At 36.1% G+C, this 19,862-nt stretch overlaps 1 protein-coding gene across 9 annotated transcripts in view; it reads right to left on the reverse strand.

Moving 5' to 3' along the window:
- MAGI2 (membrane associated guanylate kinase, WW and PDZ domain containing 2) overlaps positions 1–19,862 on the reverse strand; it is a 729,608-nt gene that overhangs the window by 383,891 nt on the left and 325,855 nt on the right. The window contains exon 1 of one of the 9 annotated variants that reach the window (XM_071552709.1): positions 568–901. The exons of the other annotated variants lie outside the window; for them this stretch is intronic. The gene's annotated coding sequence lies outside the window, so the exon portion shown is untranslated. Of the gene's footprint in view, positions 1–567; positions 902–19,862 lie in introns of those variants that run through there. 9 annotated transcript variants of the gene reach the window in all.

Here is a 19,862-nt window from a genome sequence, read left to right on the forward strand (position 1 = left end):
AGCCAAAGATTATAAGAATGAGATGCATTTAGAATTGCTGAAGAAACACCATTCAAACTTGCTCTACTCGAACTGCCCATTGTTACTACTCAGACAATGTACAACAACAACCACAGCTCAACTTCTAACCATGCCCGCAACACAAGGAATTCAGTCAACAGATCTTCCCATTTTCAAAAACCTCACCTCCAAAGCCTGCATTTGCAGCTTCTCTGGCAAAATTCTACCAGCATCGGAATAGTCATCTGACAGTTTCTGACAGAAGCATGAAGCTCGTCCTAAAGCCTTGTGTTTCATGCAGGAACTATTTTAAACAAAGACAACATCAAAAGAAGCACAAGGATCCCTCAAAGCAAGTCCAGCAAGCAAACTCAGCCCAAGTTTGGGTTCAACATCTGTCTGAACACAATAGTGCCTCTCATTTTGATTTTGCTTTGTGGGATTAAACCCCATCTAATCTCTGTAAGTGATCCCAACTCAGGTCCCAGCTATACTGCTTTACAAATCCAGAGAGAGAGAGAAAAGGGGAAAAAAAGATCAAGAAAGAGAGGCAGCGCCTTATCCCACCTTTCCATGGCTCTCAGCCCGTCTGTCTTCGCATGATCTGCAAACCACCTGTGCTGGATCCAGCCCATCCTGGGGGTAGAAAATATCTTCCCGATAGATGTAGTCTCAGCTATGCTTTGATTTTTCGGCACGAATGTCTAGAATCTTCTGCTTAAGCCAGGCACAGCAACACAAAACTGCAGCTGAGCTCTTTTGTTTTCCCTCTCTCTGGGGCTGAGGCAGCGGCGCTCCCGGCACTCCCGCTCCCTCCGCCCCCGGCAGCGCCGGGCGCTCGGCTCCGCCGCCGGCCCCCGGCCCCGGCCACCACCTACCCCAGCCCCAGCCAGCGCCGCCGAGATCCCTCCGAAAGGGGCTGCTTCAGGGGGCGGTCAGGTGATCTTCCGGTTAAAAACACAGAGGATGCTCGGGGATTGAGCGCAGGGATCCGTGGTGGATTTCAAACTAGCCATTTACATTACAAAGCAGGGAGGGAAGTAGAGCTCGGAGGAGATCATTAGACATCCTTCTGCTTTCCAGCTCTCCGCTAGCAATCCACACAAGCAGGCATAGTGCAAAGATATGAAATTAAACTTTTCAGTGGTAATAACCACATATAGTTTGTATACCATGACACTCCTAAATATTTAAAAGTAGGGGCTTATTCCTAAATAAACATAATTATTTTTATTTTTTTTCTTAGATGCTATGCTGCTTCTGTATCCCTTTACAGATTCTTCCCAATTGCAATTTTTTACAATACAATCTTAAATATTTATGCTGAAGCGATATTTAATATCTCATCAGAAAATGGACCGTACTCAACTGAAAACAATTATTAGTTCTTTATTCACATTATTTACTGCAATTCAAAATACCTTTGACATAAGGGCCATTACACGTCAACCTGACTTTCTGAATTGTATTTTATTCAATGGCCCTGTTCGCAGGGATTACCCTGATTAAAGCTACCATACTGTGCAGAGCTTTGGAATTTAAGCTCTAAAAGACTGAAAGAATTCAGATTCTGTGAGAGTCCTAGTTATTGCCAAGTAATCAGAAATACCCAAATATTTTTGCAGAAGTCAGGAGCACTTGCAGAGAGTATGCTACAAGCAAATATTAAAAGAAAAAAAGACTGTAAATCTTGATAAAATACTGCATTTTTAACCCCAGTTGCCATTAAAAATTTCTATCAGTTTTAATAAGACCAGAATTTCACCCAATATATCTCCTCTGCATTGATTATAAAATGGCAGCAAACAGGAAAAATCTGCAAAACTACGCACAAAGGGTAAAGTAGCTATCCACATTTAAGCAGTCTTTCTAAGAAACTTTAAACGTGTGGATGTGATGTATCACCCATTCCAGAGGAAATCTATGTTTCTATGACCATATTCTCAAAGACTCAGGTTAAAGACAGAAACTCTACTCACCCACCCATCATCTAGCGCAGGCATTTCTAAAGCTTCCCAATATTTCCAACAATATAATAAATAACCATGTAACCAGCTCATATTAACTAAAATCTGCCCACAGACAATCCAGTCCCTCTGGCACTACACAGAGAACGCAAATTTCCACCTTGTAGTTTCCACACTAGCACTCTTATGATATAAGGTATTTGCTTTGGTAAGCACACAAAGAAGCGACCTGGATTTCTTTCAGGATACTGAGGCAAAAGAGCTATATGAGAGATCATGGATTATCTGCACCATATTACTGGGTGATCCCTACCAGATTGACACTAACAACTCTATCTTGCTTTGACTTTCAGAGACTTAAGGTTTTTAACCCTGACATATAGGAATACTTTAATAGGAGTGCTTCATATCTTTCTGATCATAGCCAAAATTTCTGCCAGTCCATGAGCTTTTGGCAGAAGTCAATACTGACTCCAAGGGGTTGGAAAAATTCCCATAACTATAATATATGACATTCTTTGAAACCAGTCTTCAGAGGAAAAAAAATTCACTGGAATTTTGCTTTGCCACATGTAATTTAATTATATGTTGAAAAAAAGTTCAGAACTCCAACTCCTGTGATGTCAAGGTATCCTTATAGAAAGATATATAATTACTATTGCACACTTAAGACTTGAACACATTTATTATGATCCCAGCAATGAAGGCCATATAAACCAACAGAAGACAGTAGAACTAAACAACTCTATCTCAATCATCTAAGTCTCTGGTTGTAAATGGAATTCTTCAGGTTTTTTGGGGACTGTATATCCACATTATTATCCACACTCTATTACTTTATTCCCTTCATTCTCCTGAAGCAACAGTAGTGAAAGAAGGGTGATGACATATTTATTGGCTAGAAAGGGTCAAATAGGAGAGAGTCATCTGAGAAAGTCATGAACATCCTAGCAGGGACAGTCAAGCTACATGTCTTCAGAACTCAGAACACAGAGTTACATACATATTGGTGTTTTCTAACTTGGATATTGTCAGTAATTTATTATTGCTATAAAGCCAACATAAAACTTTTACGTTTTAGTAAAGAAATAGGCCTAAACTACCATTGCTGAAAAGGCAAATAGACACAAATTACCCTGCCCAATACTTACAGTAATTAACAAGACTGTGAAAATCATGGGACAGATCAACAAAATTTCCAACCTAAAGTCAAGTACTAGAATGCAGTTGTGTCTTTCTGCACAGGACTCCTATTGAATGTGCTAAGTTTCTTGATGACCAAGAGGATCACATCCTATGCATACTTATTACAGTCATCAAAAATGTCCAGTTTAGCAAAGCAGAGTACAGTACAGAGTTTCAACAATCCCATCTAGTGCAAAGTATGGTTTACCACTCTCAAAAGAAAGTAATTTAGTTTCTAAGAAATAGAGCAATGATTTTAGACTTCCAAAAAAAGCCATACACATTGTCAGGGACAAGACATTCAGAATTCAGATGACTATGTAGTAATAAGTACAGGTCTAATCCACTGAAAGAAACTGGAAGATTATCATCCATCTAAAGCCTATACGTATACATGCACACAGATATATGAATATATGTACAGACATGTATACATAATTAATTAAACCCATCCATGTAATAAATATGGATGAAAACCTGTCTCAACCATGCAGATAATAATTATGTTTTGGAAACTCCGCACACCAATACTTATCAAAATAAAAATCTGCACAGATTGATACTTTACTCAAGAAGACAGTATTTTTTAATCATTAAGTTTATCACCTGTAATCTTTTGAGAGGAATTTGAAAATTTCCCATCAGAATCAGTGATTTTAAATGATACCCTATTAAAAATTAGAGCCTTAATTTAAACAACAACAGACATAATCAAATTATTGAGGCATGACAAAAATAAATTAATGGTCTACTTTGTGATAGAAATAGTCTCAATATTTGCAATGTTAATTTCAAAACAGTAAAAACATGCATATATCAACATAAAATAACAATAAAAATGCCTATTTTATTTATAATACGTATCAGCCTTAAGGCTGGATTTAATCCTAAAAGAAGCCATAGAACTTCATTGCATCTTTTTTACAGTTTATTTATATTCAAGTCATAAAAGTATATGCTTAAAAATGAAACTATATTCAATCAGTAAGAAAACAGATATGTCATGTATTTATCAAGTCTTTTTGAATTTGTGCAGCAAACAGGCATGAATTTTTTCTTTTGCTATTACTCTTCCGATGTAGAATTTGCAAGACCGTGTTTGAAAATTAGTGCAAAAGGAGGAAAACCACTATTAACTTCAGATCCTTTACACCAATATTACTGATGATAATTCTAATTTATACAATGGAGAAAAACACAACAAAACTAGCATTGACCATATTTTAAGTGTCTTGCACTCTCAGAAACACTGTTAGTTAGAATCAATAAGTTTAGCAATTTTGAGGTGTATTTGGTTTGTGTTTTGGCTGTACCTATGTTCCTGTGTGATCACAGGATAAAGATTGTCCAGAAGAAAGTGAAAGAAAGAAGGCTGAGGTAGAGATGTGGTCTGAATCCAGTGACATTAAAAATAAGCCATTTGACTTGTTTGAGCTGTGACTCATGCTAGAGAAAGCCTTTAATGCAGTCCTTTCCATGGAATGAATTAGTCATTATATCTGACTTTAGAACAGACAAAAGAAACTGTGAGATGATGAGCTAGATTAATACAAATATCCTTTGGAGCTCATGGCCATTTCTTGTCAGATTATGGGAAGTCACAAGAAGAAATTATGGAAACTTCCCCTTCTTTCATAAACAAAGGAATGATAAAAATGGAAGAAACAAAATTCCTTTGGCAGTGAGGAGGAAATTCACCATCAAGTCTGCTTGAATGTCCATGGTTTTGGTTTTTTTTTTTCTTCTTTTTCCTGTGGACACATTGCACAGGATTGCATCCAGAAGGTTCGTGAATATCTCTAGTGAAGGAAACTCCACACCTTCTTTGGGAAATCTGTCCCAGCGTTCACTCACCTGCACATTGAAGAAGTTCATGTTCAAGTGGAACTTCCTGTGCATCAATTTCTGCCCATTGCCTCTTGTCCCGTTGCTTGGCACCACTGAGCAGAGCTTGGCTCCATCCTCTTGACACCTTTCCTTCAGATATTTATACACATTGATAAGATCCCCTCTCAGTCAGCTGTTCTCAAGACTGAACAGACCCAGTACCCTCAGCCTTTCCTCCAGTCCCTTAATCATCTTCGTAGTCCTCCAGTAGACCTGCTCCAAGAGATCCATGTTTCTCTTGTACACAGGAGCCCAGACGCAGTACTCCAGATACAGCCTTACTAGGACTGAGTAGGGGGAAACGTTATTCCCATGTACAAAATTTGTAGATGGTTCAATTTTCAATTTGTAGAGGGTTTGGGGAATGGAATGTGCAACTTTCATCCTCACTTTTATAAAAATTCTTTGCCAACCAATTCTGAGACTTGTGTTTCAGAGAACACTGAATGTCTTCATCTAACTGCTAAACTTAGTAGTCTTAATAACTTTGGCAGAAACAGGTGGGTAGCAATGGGTGGGGGGGAACCATAAAAATGTTTGGTTATTTCTTTGAGGAGATTAATTTAACTTTCTTGGGATAGTTCAACTGTTTCTCCTTGAGACTGTAATATTGCCTGTTCAGGCTCATGATGAGAGGGAGAAGATAATTATAGTCCTCTTCAGTCAGTGTGTTCATTAAGTGTGTTATTTTGGATAAGTAAGTTTTTAATTGGTTTCCAGTGCCTGTCGGTAGGACGGTCTATGGCAGCATGGCAGTGAGGATCTGCACCCCTACCGCCTTTCCCTGTTGGAATTCAATACGGTATAATTGAATTACAATAGGGGTAACCACAAGATGTCAATTACTGCTTTATTCACAGTGTGGACCTCTACTTCCAATGGCACTTGATTGACTCACTCAGCACACTTCTCTTATTAGAGGACCTCTTCCCCTTCTTCCCAGAGAATAAGTATTGTATAAAGATGCCACATTTTTATTAAGTAGCAGAATAATCACACAACTCTCATGGCACTGACTGCAAAATTTAAAGCTCTACCTGGTCTGAGTTTACAGCATGTGACCTACTTTATTTGAAGCTAGAGTTGGAATGTCTTTCTGCATCTATGACTTTGCCTATCTGTTGATAGTTTCCCTCTCTGGAACTGGGAAGACATCATTTTTTGAATGATGCAAAGCTATCCTTTGTGCAAGAGGAAAAAAAATACAATTTTTCTTTGTTCTTTTTGAGAAATAGATAGACTACTTTGGAAAGAATCTCCCTAGATTTCAACTGTTTAACTTATGTGAAAGAATTAAATACAAACATATCCTTTGTCTGCTTCTCTGACTGCTTCCTACTCCTCTTTCATCCAGTTTAAGATCTGAAACTGTAAAGACATCAAATGTTTTGGCTAAAAGCACTTAGTATGTTTCAAAGAAAATTACCTAAATGAATTAAAACTGCTCAAATATTTTGCCAATTCCCCTTTTATGCAAATGATATTTTGATGAAATAAAATTTCAAATAAAAGCAATATTTTTATAAGTTTTTTTCTTTCCTCTGTTAAATAGTCAAGCATAACAAGTTCTGATTTGTAAAACTTTTTCATGGAGAAAAATAATTTCCTGAGTTGTAAATGACAATTAAGTTGTAAATTTGAAAAATCACTGTGGTTGTATCAACATTAATAACACATGATTGTGTTTTTACTCCAGTATTATTTCACTGCGATTGAAGAAGAACTAATTTACATTTTAGGAAATATTCTTTAATCCTATGTGCAATGCTGATCCTACTACAAGTAGAAATGAAAAAAATAAGAGTAAGAAAGTTTAAATTTGCAAGAGGGATAGATGTAATATTGCAACTAGTATTACTGCACTGTGCTTCCAAGTTATTATTTGCTAGAGATTATTTGCTCAACTGCATGTTTGCTCAGCACTCACTAGTCCCTATATATGATCACAGAATCACAGACTATTCTGAGTTGAAAGGGACCCACAAGGATCATCGAGTCCAACTCTTCAGTCAATGGCCCGTACAGGGGATTGAACCCATGACTTTGGCATTATTACAACCAAGTTTTAACCAACTGAGCTAATCTACGATACCACCTCTTTTTAAAACAGTTCTTAAAATTTCAGTTGGAAATTTTGGATTAATATAATGCTAATAACAAAATAAGAAAATCAATTTGACTCAGGAGTTCCTACTAAAAACAAGTATAAATAACTTACTCACAATACATATAAAAGAATTTTATTCATTCGTTAGTATGCTGTGTGATAGATATATGATTGATCAGATCCTATTTTAATTATTTTATTTCATCTTTCTTGTATTTTCAGCATTTTAGATACGTGAGGTAATATTTTATGGTTAACAAAAATGTGCTCCTATTATTATTACTATTATTAGTATCCATCTCTGTATTCATACACTGTGTTGAAGGATATCTCATTGCATGATAGGTACATTTGAAAAGTCCAAAGACTTGTATCACTTATTTCTTACATGCGCTCATAAAACTGATAGTTTTGTATTTAAATCAATTATTGGACAATTGTATAAGAGACTGTCAGACTTTTTTGGCACCATTTTGATTTTTTGCTTTCTAGAACCATTTGTCTAAACTAAAAAAAAAAAAAAAAGCCTCATATTCATAGCGTACATAGTAATAATTCATCTAGTCATTAATAGTCAAACACTCACACAATGACACATCTGACATAGGCAGCTGAGTTGGGAATTGAAACCATAATAATTAACAATAGATTTTCTGATCTCACCATGACAAGTAAATGAAACACTCTGTGGTGTGCTTGCCCACTGGAAGAGGGAATTAACTCAGTATGAAAAGCAGAATGGAAGCATATCTCTGATTAGATCTAATGCACAAGGAATGCAACAATGGGAAGCTTGTGTCAGCAGAACACATCAAAGTCTTTTCTAAATATTGTGCATGAGCATGCAAAAACATGCACATACACATTCCCTATAAGAACTACAGTGAAACAGCACGGGATGTACAAAACACAACCCGCACCGCAATAAACAAACAAACAAACAAATTTAAAAAATTAGTGCATAGCCTAAATTCTTATAAAAATTTAATCTAGTATTTTAATTTTTTTTCCAGTAATTTTGGTCTCGTTCACTTCAGATTTCTTGTTTCAACGGTTCCCCTCTGTTCCTCTCCTGTCCAACTCGGCGATCCTTCAGCATTCAGGACCCTGGAGAGCAGCAGCCGGAACCCCGCGGCCAGCGGCCCTCAGTCCATGGAAACGCATCGCTCTGCGCTTTCCTGTTCCATCCATTACCATTCTCTCTTATTATATGTCTCTTATGCCTTTCCATCTTCTTCGTCCTCTTCCCTATATTTTTTCTTTTCAACTACTGTTGCTGCAACTTTTTGTCTGAAACAAAATGCCCTCCCTTTCCTTCTTCAAACCACATTGTGTTTGTTTCTGTAAGGCTGCCTTATATTTAGTGTTGACAATATCATCATGGAGCATTCAACATAATTGTTGCATCAAGCATTACAGTTTGTTTGTTTTTATAGGTACCTTGTCGGATACACTGCATTCTTTTACAATGTGTACGGTTAGAAAAGTTATTTTATAGAAATCCTGAAATTATTGTGTTTGTAGTCATATAAATTAGTTCACTACAGTCATAGCAATGCAGTTGCCATTACTAATCTTCTTTTATGTATTAAAGACATTTTAATATTGCAGATTCTTCTCAAAGCTTGAAAGACCTGTTAAAAGTTTGAAATTATAACTAAAAAACCCCGATTCTGCAAAAACTTACAAGGATGAATAATCTCAGTCAGTTCACTGGACCTACTCACCTGTACAAAACCACATGACATGTCCTTGCAAGTCTGTTTCTAAATGATATCATTAAAGTTTGGAGCTTAATTAACTCAGACAGATATAAATCAAGAGTGATTCCCAAAAGTCAGTACAGACTCTCTGGTGTAACTCACTGGATTTTTTTATTTTGGTTTCTTAAGGAAAATTAGGTTTCTGTAATGGCATCATGAGAAAGAAGCAAGAAGAGAGAAAATAAGGATGTGGCTATGACACATATACATACATTTGTCTGTGTGTCATTCAATCTCCACTATTAAACTGAAGCACAATGGCCAATTTCAAACTATTTTCACCTTGAAGCTATCAAGCTTTTACACTTTTTGTGATTATACAAATGAGGAGAGGAAATCAGGATGGCCTGAATAAAAAGCTCATTTTGGAGATCAACCACAAGATTCATGAGACCAGTTTTGTGGATTTAGCAGCATGGAATCATTCTTTCTTTTTAAAAGCTGGGAGAGTTCTGAAAATATATTTCACATCTCTTTCAGTTTGTGGGTTTTGTAGGTTTACCCTGCTACACAGAATTCAGAGTGCATCCTCAGCAACGGCCTCTGCAGCAGAATAAGAAGCAGGCTCTCTTTTTCTTCACAGCAAACAAAACACTCATGCAATGTGCTTTAGAAGATACAGACACAGGCACACACACACACACACACAAAAAGCATCCTCAAATGAAAACAGTCAAACTCATGAAATGCTGTGAAAAACTGCTTGTATTGGCTCCAAGTCACCCTTCTACCGAAAGTCCACTTTCAGTCAAAGCACTTAACAATACACAGTAGGAAAATCAGGTAATATAAAGTGGGAGGTCTGAAGGGTAAAATCCATATATTTTCAAGAAAATAGATATGCATCCTTTAGACCAGAATGGATAAGTCAAAGTTGCATAAAAATGCAGTCACATTCAAACATCATGAACAAATTATAGCCTTTCTCTGGATTACTCAGAACTCAGTTTGGTCTAACATATAAGTCATTACAGAACCTGGCAATGGGGGATGAAGAACAGTCTGTCTGGCACCTGAAGACAAACTTTGTAGGTGAATTTATGTTCTACAAAGCACATTGGGCTGAAGAAGCTCTTTCTTGGGAAGATCTCACAGTGGCACAAAATCACAGATCCTACTTCCACATGCAGTGAAAGAGGAAGGGAAATTACCCTCATTACAATGCCAGGAGATACTACGCCTTCGAATTCAAAAGCAGACAAGACAATGCCACTCACTCTGTAGGCGCTGAGACTGAATGTCAAATGGAAACCAAAGCTGGTACAGTGTGTTCCTAGCAATATTTTATCTCTAATGGGTCTTGTTATTTCCCAGCATAAATAAAGTGTTTTCTCGAGAAGCATTTCTTGACTATGATGGACATCATAACATATCCAAAATTTACCAGAAATGGTATTTTCTATAAGAATTCTAGAATTAAGCAGCCTTAAATTTGGCTAAAGAAAGTTGACAAGTAAAGATTTTAAAGGAAATCTGTGAATTCCAACATGACTGTTGTTAGCAATACAAGATAACGAGATCTTCTGTAAATAACACCCACTATCTTTTTACAAAATACTAGTACTACAACCAATACTACTACTACTAATATGAATAATAATCTGTCATTATCTGTTCTTCTACTAATCTGAGCTAAAAGCTGTGACTGGCAATGGGTAGTGAATATTATCAATAAGAAGACCTAGTACAGAACTACAGAGAATTAAGATTTTCTAGGATTTATATCCCATGCAAAGGAAACACTAGGAACAGGCAAAATACAGATAAATAATTGCAGTTGCTACATGTAAAAGTCAGAAATAATACTAAAAGCTCAAAACTTACAGTCTCTTCAGAAGGTAGGTAGCTGCAACTACTGATTTTCCAGAGTGTAAGGCATGAATCCAGTTGTCAGACTCAACACTAAGAGCCTAATCTTACTTTTTATTCTACTGTACTTTTCTTTATTCTGTGGAACACCTTCACACATGCAGAGAAACCCATTTCTGACATGCATGTCAAGATTTCTGATATCACAGTTTATCTCACTGTTCTCCACTGACAAAAAGATTCTTAGGAACAAAGGTTACATATATCAAAATTCAGTGCATATTCATTCAACCCTTCCAATTTCTTATAAGGCATTGGATAAAACAATCACTAACTTTTGAGTATTGTTAGAAACTTGTTATAGCCTAGCAAGCACAAAATATTGTACTACAAATATTTTTGGCTTGCTATTCCATTACAGAAGGACTTTTCATTAAAAAAAAATGAGCAGAAAAGGAGTAACTTTTCTATGGCTACTCCTAAATGAGAGCTGAAGCCTTGGCTAGGTTATAGATCTTTACTGCTGATCTCATGTTCCCTGCAAGATTCAAAAGAGGACTTGCGGATTTCTGCCTTGCAAATAAGTCTCATCAGATTCCAGTGATGGTGCAGGCAGCAATTTTCATATGTGAAATATTAAAGTTATTTTTAACTGTCAATAAAGAAGAATAGTTATTCATCAGTACTGGAATGTACTGTAGATACTACATTGAGCTATTGACATTATTTTTCTGTTATTCAATTTTTCACCTCATAGTGAAATATTGTATTTTACAGGTAGTCATAGATAAGGAAGAGTTGCTTAATCAATACAATGATCTTATTGCCAGTAGCATAGCCTACTGAACACTGCTGTCATTTCATCACAACAGGAAAAACAGATGACTGAAATGTGGAGAACTAATTGCTTTCAAACCAGGCTACAGTCAAATAAAGTGTTTTCTGAATTGAAAACTAGATAATGGCTGGACTGCTTCTGTCCTCTCTTTCAGAAGGTCAAGCAGAATATATAAGGAGGAAATTCCTTCCTATTTAGGGCATAGTTAAAAGTGCCATTTATGCAGCTCATTTAATGAGATATGTATTCCAGAGGCAAGGAAGAGAATCATCAGAGATGAGTGATGAGCTGGACCATCACTTCAAGGAGTAGTGCCAGAAAGTGGCACAATGTCTCCTTTTTAAAAATTATGGATCTGTGCATAAATAATATGTACCTGTCTCATGATTCTGTGCTATGATTTTCAAAGACTATCTATATCCCACTGAAGTGCAATGGAAAATCCATGAGACAAATCATAAGAAAACAGCTCAACTTTCTAAAAGTGTAAAATCATGTTATATATTTCTTGTTCACTTTCAGGATGGGTTCTTCTCACTTCCTTTCTTTGGAAACCTATTTTTATTGAAATCTGATCACCATGCATACTTCTACTATAAAATGAATTTATATTAATAATTCAATGACAGCTGAGCTAAACAAGATCATTTGCGTTTTGTGGGGTAGAGGTTATTCTAGTAGATTGAAAAACAAAGGAATGAAAGAACCATGACATGAGCCAGTAAAAAGACTTTTTTACTTTATGGTCTAAATATTTTAACAAAAAACACTGGAATTGTTCTCCCCTGAGTAAACAAACAAATAAATAAATATATTTATTTGGCATAATAATTCCTTAGACTGTGTTACAATTCCAGACAGAGTTCCTTTGGCATAATTGCTCTTCCTTGTTTTCATTTCCTGACCTTTAGGTCCAGCTTTCTCTCTGGAATATTACCAATAGACTAACAATTTTGAAAGCCAGCCAAGCTAACAGTGGTAGTAGTGACAACAGATTTTGGTATTTCCTTGAAACACTGAATTGTGCAGTTATTTAAACTGATTTGAGAGGTGATAAGATAACCTAACAACCTGCACTATGGTATAGTTTCTCATTTCAGTACTGCCATCTGAAAAGCTAAGAGAAATAAAAATCTTATTCCTGTCAAACTACAGGAAATAGTCTCATGTAATAGTTAAGAGTCTGTGTAAACAAACAAAAATTATAAATATATCAAGATGACTATGTTTTTCGATACCCACATCTCAAAGCAGAACAGCTAAGCCTCAACAGCCCAACAGCTGAAGTACTGATAGCATAAAAGAGAAGACACCTTCTACTCCCACCAAATGAACTCAGATGCTGGGATTGCAATTAATGTTCCAAAATTAAACAAATATAAAATGGAATAGACCTTTGGGCTTTGGTTAAGAATTGTACAGCAGAGCACACAACAGAATTAAGCATGCCTGGAAGTAACAAAGCTGACATAATTACAAGAGAAAAAAATCAAAGAAATAAAAAAATATTCCTATACCATGAAACTTGTGCTTCAGCAAGTATGAGATCGATGGATTATATGGCTTTCGAAGGCTTTCATTTACAGTTAAATCCAAACTGAAACACCAGCGCAATAAAGCCAGAAAAATCCAAATGTCAGCATTTTTTTTCAATGAACAAAGTATTAAAAGTACTCTCTAAGTGAGCACTTCTTTTGTTACATAAAACCCTGTTCACTGAACCGATTTCCTGTTAGTAGACTGAACCATGGATTAGGTACATTTGATTTGAAGAATGTCACTAATGAAACAAATCATCAGGAAAGGACAGAGAATTTTCAAGTGTGCTTAGCACACTGCAGGGTCATAGTGACGAGGTTTTGTAGAGCAGGGTAGAAACTCAATGGAAAGAAATAAGGCAAAAATGTGAGTGTATAAAAAGGGATTTATGATGTGACTTTGGAAAGCTGAACCCTCTGAAAGAGGCACTTGGAACTGAGGTAGCTGATGAAATATAAATGTCAACAACCATTATAGCTTAATGCAAGTGAAACATTTGTCATACAAAGTTATAAAGATATGTGGCTGTAGTAGAATTTGGTTTTGGTTAATGGAGGCCATTATGTTCTTACAATTCAGACCAAACAATTGGTAGGCAGACTCCCTGGCTTCCACTGCTAATATTATCATTCAATTGGTGTAATTTTAAGCAAGTCCTGACTGCAATGCCTCAGTTTACCTGTTTATGAAATCAGAATGGCATTTAACTGTGCTGCAGGGCTTAATTATGCTCATAAAGTACAGGGGATCATTGTAGAAAACATTATATGCATGTGAATTTTTATGAGCATAACATCTGTATCAACAGTTCTTTGAATAATAAAAGACATGAAATCTCCTGGATTGCAGGTGTAAAGAAAGCTTTCCCCACCCCCACCCCCATCATCGTGTAGTAAATTACACATAATTAGAGAAAGCAAAACCAAGATAAAATTGGACACCTTTGTAATTGTGCCAAGAATCCGACACTCATCATCCTGAATGTAAAAATCTGTAGCCTTAGGACATTTTTTTGATATTTTTCTGGAAGATAGACAAGGTTATGCACTAAAGTCCATTGGTGCATAACCAAAAGTTCAAAAGTCCATTGTTCATACTGTTACAAAGTACATTGCTTATCACTGTGTGCCACAGACACAAACCATGATTGGCTCCTTGTTTCTATGCCAAATGATAGCTTTAATTATGACATTTACATTAACATAAGGACAAAATAGTGCAGCAAATTATTTCATTATTTACCATGAAATCATTTAGATATTTTAAAACATTGTTAGTTATATCCTTCTCTCGAGACAGTCATGATGAAGAGGAAGGTGCATCCTCAGCACCTTTCTAAAAATGTCCTTCTTGCCTTCTTTACATAGGGAGAAATTTCTATGTGAGGTGCCTTCGACTCACCCAATAGTCCCAGTTCAATTTTAGTCCTTTTCGTTTTTTACAATTTCTTTTAGTTTGGGTTATTTTGTGGGGTTTGTTTGGTAGGCTTTTTTTCTTGGGTTTTATTTGTTGTTGTTGTTGTTGTTGGAGGGGGATTCTGTGTTTGACTTAGGTTTTCAATCTTAAAACAACATTACTGCATAGCAGAAAGCAGGTATAATCTATACCCTCCTACGTTAAGAAATCACATTCTCTGACAAACTTTCTTCATGTACATTTACGACTCCCCCTAGTATCTCTTACGGAGTCTCACTTCAGAAAAATTAAACCTTCTGAAAAGCATAAAATAAAGAATTACAGTACATGACAGCTCAGTCTAACTCACTCCAATTCTACCTCTGCAGAAGCCACTGGGAATATCTGTGACAGCCCATCTCCAAAAGCAGTGGATGACAGGACAGAGTGGTAAAATATAGAGTGAGTTAAGGGGGGGGGAGGGGAGGGGAAGTGTTTCTGTGAAGTAAGTGAAGTGCTTTTGCCATGATTCTTTTATATTATCTGCAACACCAGAATGCAAAATATATATCTGGCAGGGCACGTATTAGCAAGGGCAAAGCTAAAGTTAATTTTATATTTCTTCATTTTCCCCAATTTAAATTTGACAGGTCAAGACACTGGTGGGTAGCTTATGAATCAGGCTACAGAGGGAAATTTATAGATCTGTAACTAACTCCTATGTATTTCAATTAATCTGTTGGACTACTTTCCATAAACAGCAATTTCATTTTTTGTGGAGTTTGGTGGATGCTAAAATATAAGAGTAAACCCATTTTTACAGAAGACTTGAAGTGGATTTAGGTGGATACAGCTATTGTAAAAGTTGAAAGCTGTGATGCTGTTGCAATTAGGTAAAAGGAAGTATTTTTTTCCACTCCTGACTACATTACTACAGCAGAATAGTAATCATCATTCTCCTTACTTTCATAATTCCCATCAGTGGATGCTGGAGTTACTAAGATACTATGAGAGATGGATTATTAGTTTCTCTCAAATCTCAATAGCATCAATCTCTGTGTGTTACACTCCTTCTAAATACAAAAAAGACGACAGATATTTTTACCAATCTCTGGTTTTGAAAGAATATGTACAGGGCTAAAATTTCCTAACTTGAGGCTCCTTGCAGGAGGTTCATAATGATCAGCACAGAGCGTGGCTGGTGCAGGAGTGTGCTGGGTTGTGAGTTCTTTGTGAACAAACATGCTCTCTCTATGAATAGGGAAGTGTCAAACACTTATTAGTTAAGTTGTAATCTGAGCTGGATGTTACGGAGCAATGTAACATAAATGCTGCTTGACTTTTCCCCCAGCTTGTGTTTATGATTGAGATGCTCAGCTTCTTTTTACATGATTTTACATGCTTGCCTCTGACCATCCTTAAACCACTAAACTTACCTTTTTAAGTGAAGCTAAAAAAACAATAAAAAAATCATCAAATATAATATAGAAAACAGTTGAGTGAGCAAGTTCTGGACAAAATTAAAACTAACAGGCAAAATGTATAGCATTTAAGTAGCAGACAATTCCTATTTTTCATGAGACCTGTCTCAAGGTGCTTCATCCCTTAAGTTTATTTCTTTCAGACAGAGTGCATAAGTACTGTACTCTTGAAAAGAGAGATAAAATCTACAGAAAAATTATGCATTCTCACTATTTTTGCTTTCTGCTGTCATGAAAGGACATGGGACAGACTTGGGAGAAGACAAATTTTCTAAGAAAAATGGTTTTGTCATAATAACAACTTGGTAAGTGTTAGTCTTTTAGAAAGTCAGCTCTCAGTTCATTTTTTCCCAGCTTCTTCTGGATTTAGAGGAAAGGTTCTTTAAAAAAACATCATGCAAACTGAAACACAGTATCAGTGCTTTAAGCTCCATACAACATCAGATGAAAAACTGCAAATCATTGTGGGCTTCCTGAATTAAAGACAAATTAGGTAAGTCTATACATACTCAAGAGATAGCATGCTGTTAGAGGAAGTACCTAGTCCACAGGAATTTTAGAAGAAAAAATTAAAGTATTTGACTTTATTTGAATTTTTCTAAAGAGGTCTTCAATCACAGTATTTGGGTTACTATATTCAGCAAACTGCAAGTTGATTTGAAATGGAAATATATGTCTTTAGAATAAAAGGAATGTGCAGATGGTCTTGGATGACTGAGAAACAAAACGAGTACTAGCACAAAATGAGCACAAACTGTTCATTTTATGAGTTGTCATGGAGAGAATTATGAATGGAAAATATTCTTATGCACTAACAAAGGCAGGAGAGCCCTGAAGGCTGCATTAATTGTCCTGTAACTGCATTACTCCAGTATGGACAATTTGTTGTACAGTATTTCTTATTTCAAGTGCTGACAAACTACTGTGTAAAATTCTATGCAAACACATCAGTTTCCTGAAGCACAAGACAGAACACTTATATTTGAAGGAAGAAAATACCTATATGGGAAAAAGTTTGCTTCTTCACAGAAAAGAAGTTCAGCAGAAGTGAACATGCCAAACCTGAGAAAAGGTCAGAAAGGAGTGATGTATTTAATTTTCATTCCAAGGCAGGAGGCTAAAGCAGAGGCAGAAATCTTTGTGTTTCTTTCTGTAAAGACAGGGCTTGGATAGGTGATGCAGAGTAATTAACACATACAAGTACTGATAAGAATGATCAACTGATTGCAGTTTTGGGAGGGCAGGTGAACCAGCAGTTCAGGTATGACATCCTTGTATTACTGAGTGATAAGAACTCACTGACTGAGTAAGTTGCTTTTAGGTTATCATAAAGTAAAATCATTAATAATTTATCTGATAGAAAGAAAGACTGCCAAAGCAATATAATGTGTCATATTTCTGAATTTATCACCAGGGGACTTGCAGCACCCAGGAAGAGGGAAAAGCCAATGCCATCAACACTGGGAATAGGACTTTCCAAATTACCTCCATAACTGGGAAGGCAATTTCCAGAGGAAGCCAACCTTTGAGGTGCTCTGTTACCTCCCCATGGCACCAGAAAGTGAAAAGTTACCGATTTAAATTCTTAAGTATATGAGACACCATTTTAAATCAAACACCTTCAGGAACCATTATGATCACTAAGAATTGATGATGTCAAATTGAATGTAGTGGCTTATGTCTGAGATGATGCTAAAGTTAAGGAAAATAATAATAAAAAATGCATTTTAGTCACCAGCTGTGAGTACCAAAATCCCACTTTGATGGTCATGTGAATTTGAACATATTCTTCATCTTCTGGCACTGTGCTGGCAGGACAGTCAAAGCAGAGGTAAAAATAGCCTGATTCTCATATGATAGTTAAAATACCCCAGTTGAGGTGCAGCACAATGCTGGTTCCAGAGGCAGTTCCCCCATGTAAGGCTGTTTGCAGATATGGAGATCAACTCTGTTTAATAAAAACTCCCTTCAGATTGCCACAGCCTATTGTCATAATTTGATGGATACACAAAGAAAAACTCAGCATCAATTTTAATTAATGGTGATCTGATATTGCCATCAAGAGTGGTGTGAAAACAGATGTATATAGTGGGGACATGCACTTTTTCTTTAATAGAACAAATTCACTGAGAGGTTTGATGCTTCAAGATTATTGTGTTATATAATTGTGTTATCTCTGAATAAGGAGAAATGCTTGATTCTCTTACTCTTCAAGCATCTCCAGAAGCAGTTTCTTTCTCTAGCAAACTCTAATAAAGTCACATATATAATGAAATTAAAATTCATGCCCAATGCTTCTCTCTTTCTGCATCATTTTCTTCAGCTATTTTATTTCATTTAAAAATTCCTTACCCTGTGTATGAGAGGTTGTTATTTGCAGTGTCTGCATCAAAAGAGAGGTGAGAAATCTTAGCTGCCTACATGTGGTACACAGACAATACAGCCTGAATTTAGTCTCAATATTTGTAAAACACTCCTTGTTCACTAAATAAAACATTTTTTTCCTTTTGGCAGCTCATAGTTTTCATGGCAAATAGCCAGCCAGTAACAAGCAGTGGGTTTTAAGGGTTAAACTCATCAGAAACAGGTGCCTTATTTGTGTTATGCAGTAAGTCCCTGTTTGGTTATAGGAAAAAAAAATTTCTTTGGATTCTAGCAAATGTAAGATGTTCAAAATAATTTTATATTCAAATGCAAAAATATAAATATTTGTAAGATAACTATGGTACTGATTTTTAAAGTTGTCCTTTACTATATTTCGCACAAAGAATTATTTCTGTTTTCTATAAATGTTTTTGGCATTAATTCTTTTTAGGTATTTACAAAAAAATTCCAATATTTTCATATAAAGTGCTTTAAAAGCTACCTGCTAATATCTAGTTGCCAGTCAGTATTAGGTCTCCTTGGATTTGTGGTTCATTGGATGAAGGAGGCAGGTGTTTTAGCCCCTGGTTGTTTTTTTTAAAAATTAGGACATCTACTAGTAAGGCTCTCTCATCCACTGCCTGATCAAGGTTTCATTAGCTGGTTATTGAGGGGTTGAGCTGTTGCTCTCCACTGACCTTAACTGGCACTTTGAATGGTCAATTTTGGTTAACAAAAGCAAAATTAAGCAATCACTGCCTTTTTTATGTTTTAATTTTAATTGGTTTGCAAATCTGAATTGTAGCTCATGCCACCATAAAGTGAATAAAACCCAACAGACTTTGTTTCTCACAAAGTTCCCCCAGACAGGCTCCTCTCTGGCAGGAGATGGTTGCTTGACAGAAGGTGGAAGGGCACCTCAGCTTCCACACCAAGTCTATAAAGTTCACACTCTTCTCATATTACCAAGCCACACAAGTGATAACGACTGGATTATCTTGCATGAATTTATTTTAAGAGAAATAATGGAGAATTAAGAGTTCTGATTCAATTTTGCTCTGATATCTTTGTTATCAAGTGTAGAAATTGCCCCTTTAAGCAACATCTACCAGAAAAAATAAATGGACAAGATTTACAGACATTGACATTCTTTAAAGAAAAAGCATTGCAGTAATAATAGTACAATACATTATGATGACTCTATTCATGGTAGGCATCTAATTTTTTAGAGGACCTGCACTTCATTGTATTAATTCCTGCTACATAACTCGGAGAAATACCAGAAATGACTGCATTCCAATCTTAGCTGTTATACAGAATGTACTACATGACAATGCCAAAGACAGGTAAATGCTGGACATCTGTTTCTGCACTAGCATGAATAATACTTATTTTTGGTGATAATTGTTCTAATGATATGTTCCTTTTCAGCCCTGTAACATTCCCATCAAGTCTGAAGTTCCCGCCAAAAGAAAGTACTTTTTTCTCCAGTGTGTTTAACCAAACAAAAATCTAATTTTTATACAA

The sequence above is a fragment of the Pithys albifrons genome, chromosome 3 (genome assembly GCF_047495875.1).
Source record: "Pithys albifrons albifrons isolate INPA30051 chromosome 3, PitAlb_v1, whole genome shotgun sequence".
Lineage (NCBI taxonomy): Eukaryota > Metazoa > Chordata > Aves > Passeriformes > Thamnophilidae > Pithys > Pithys albifrons.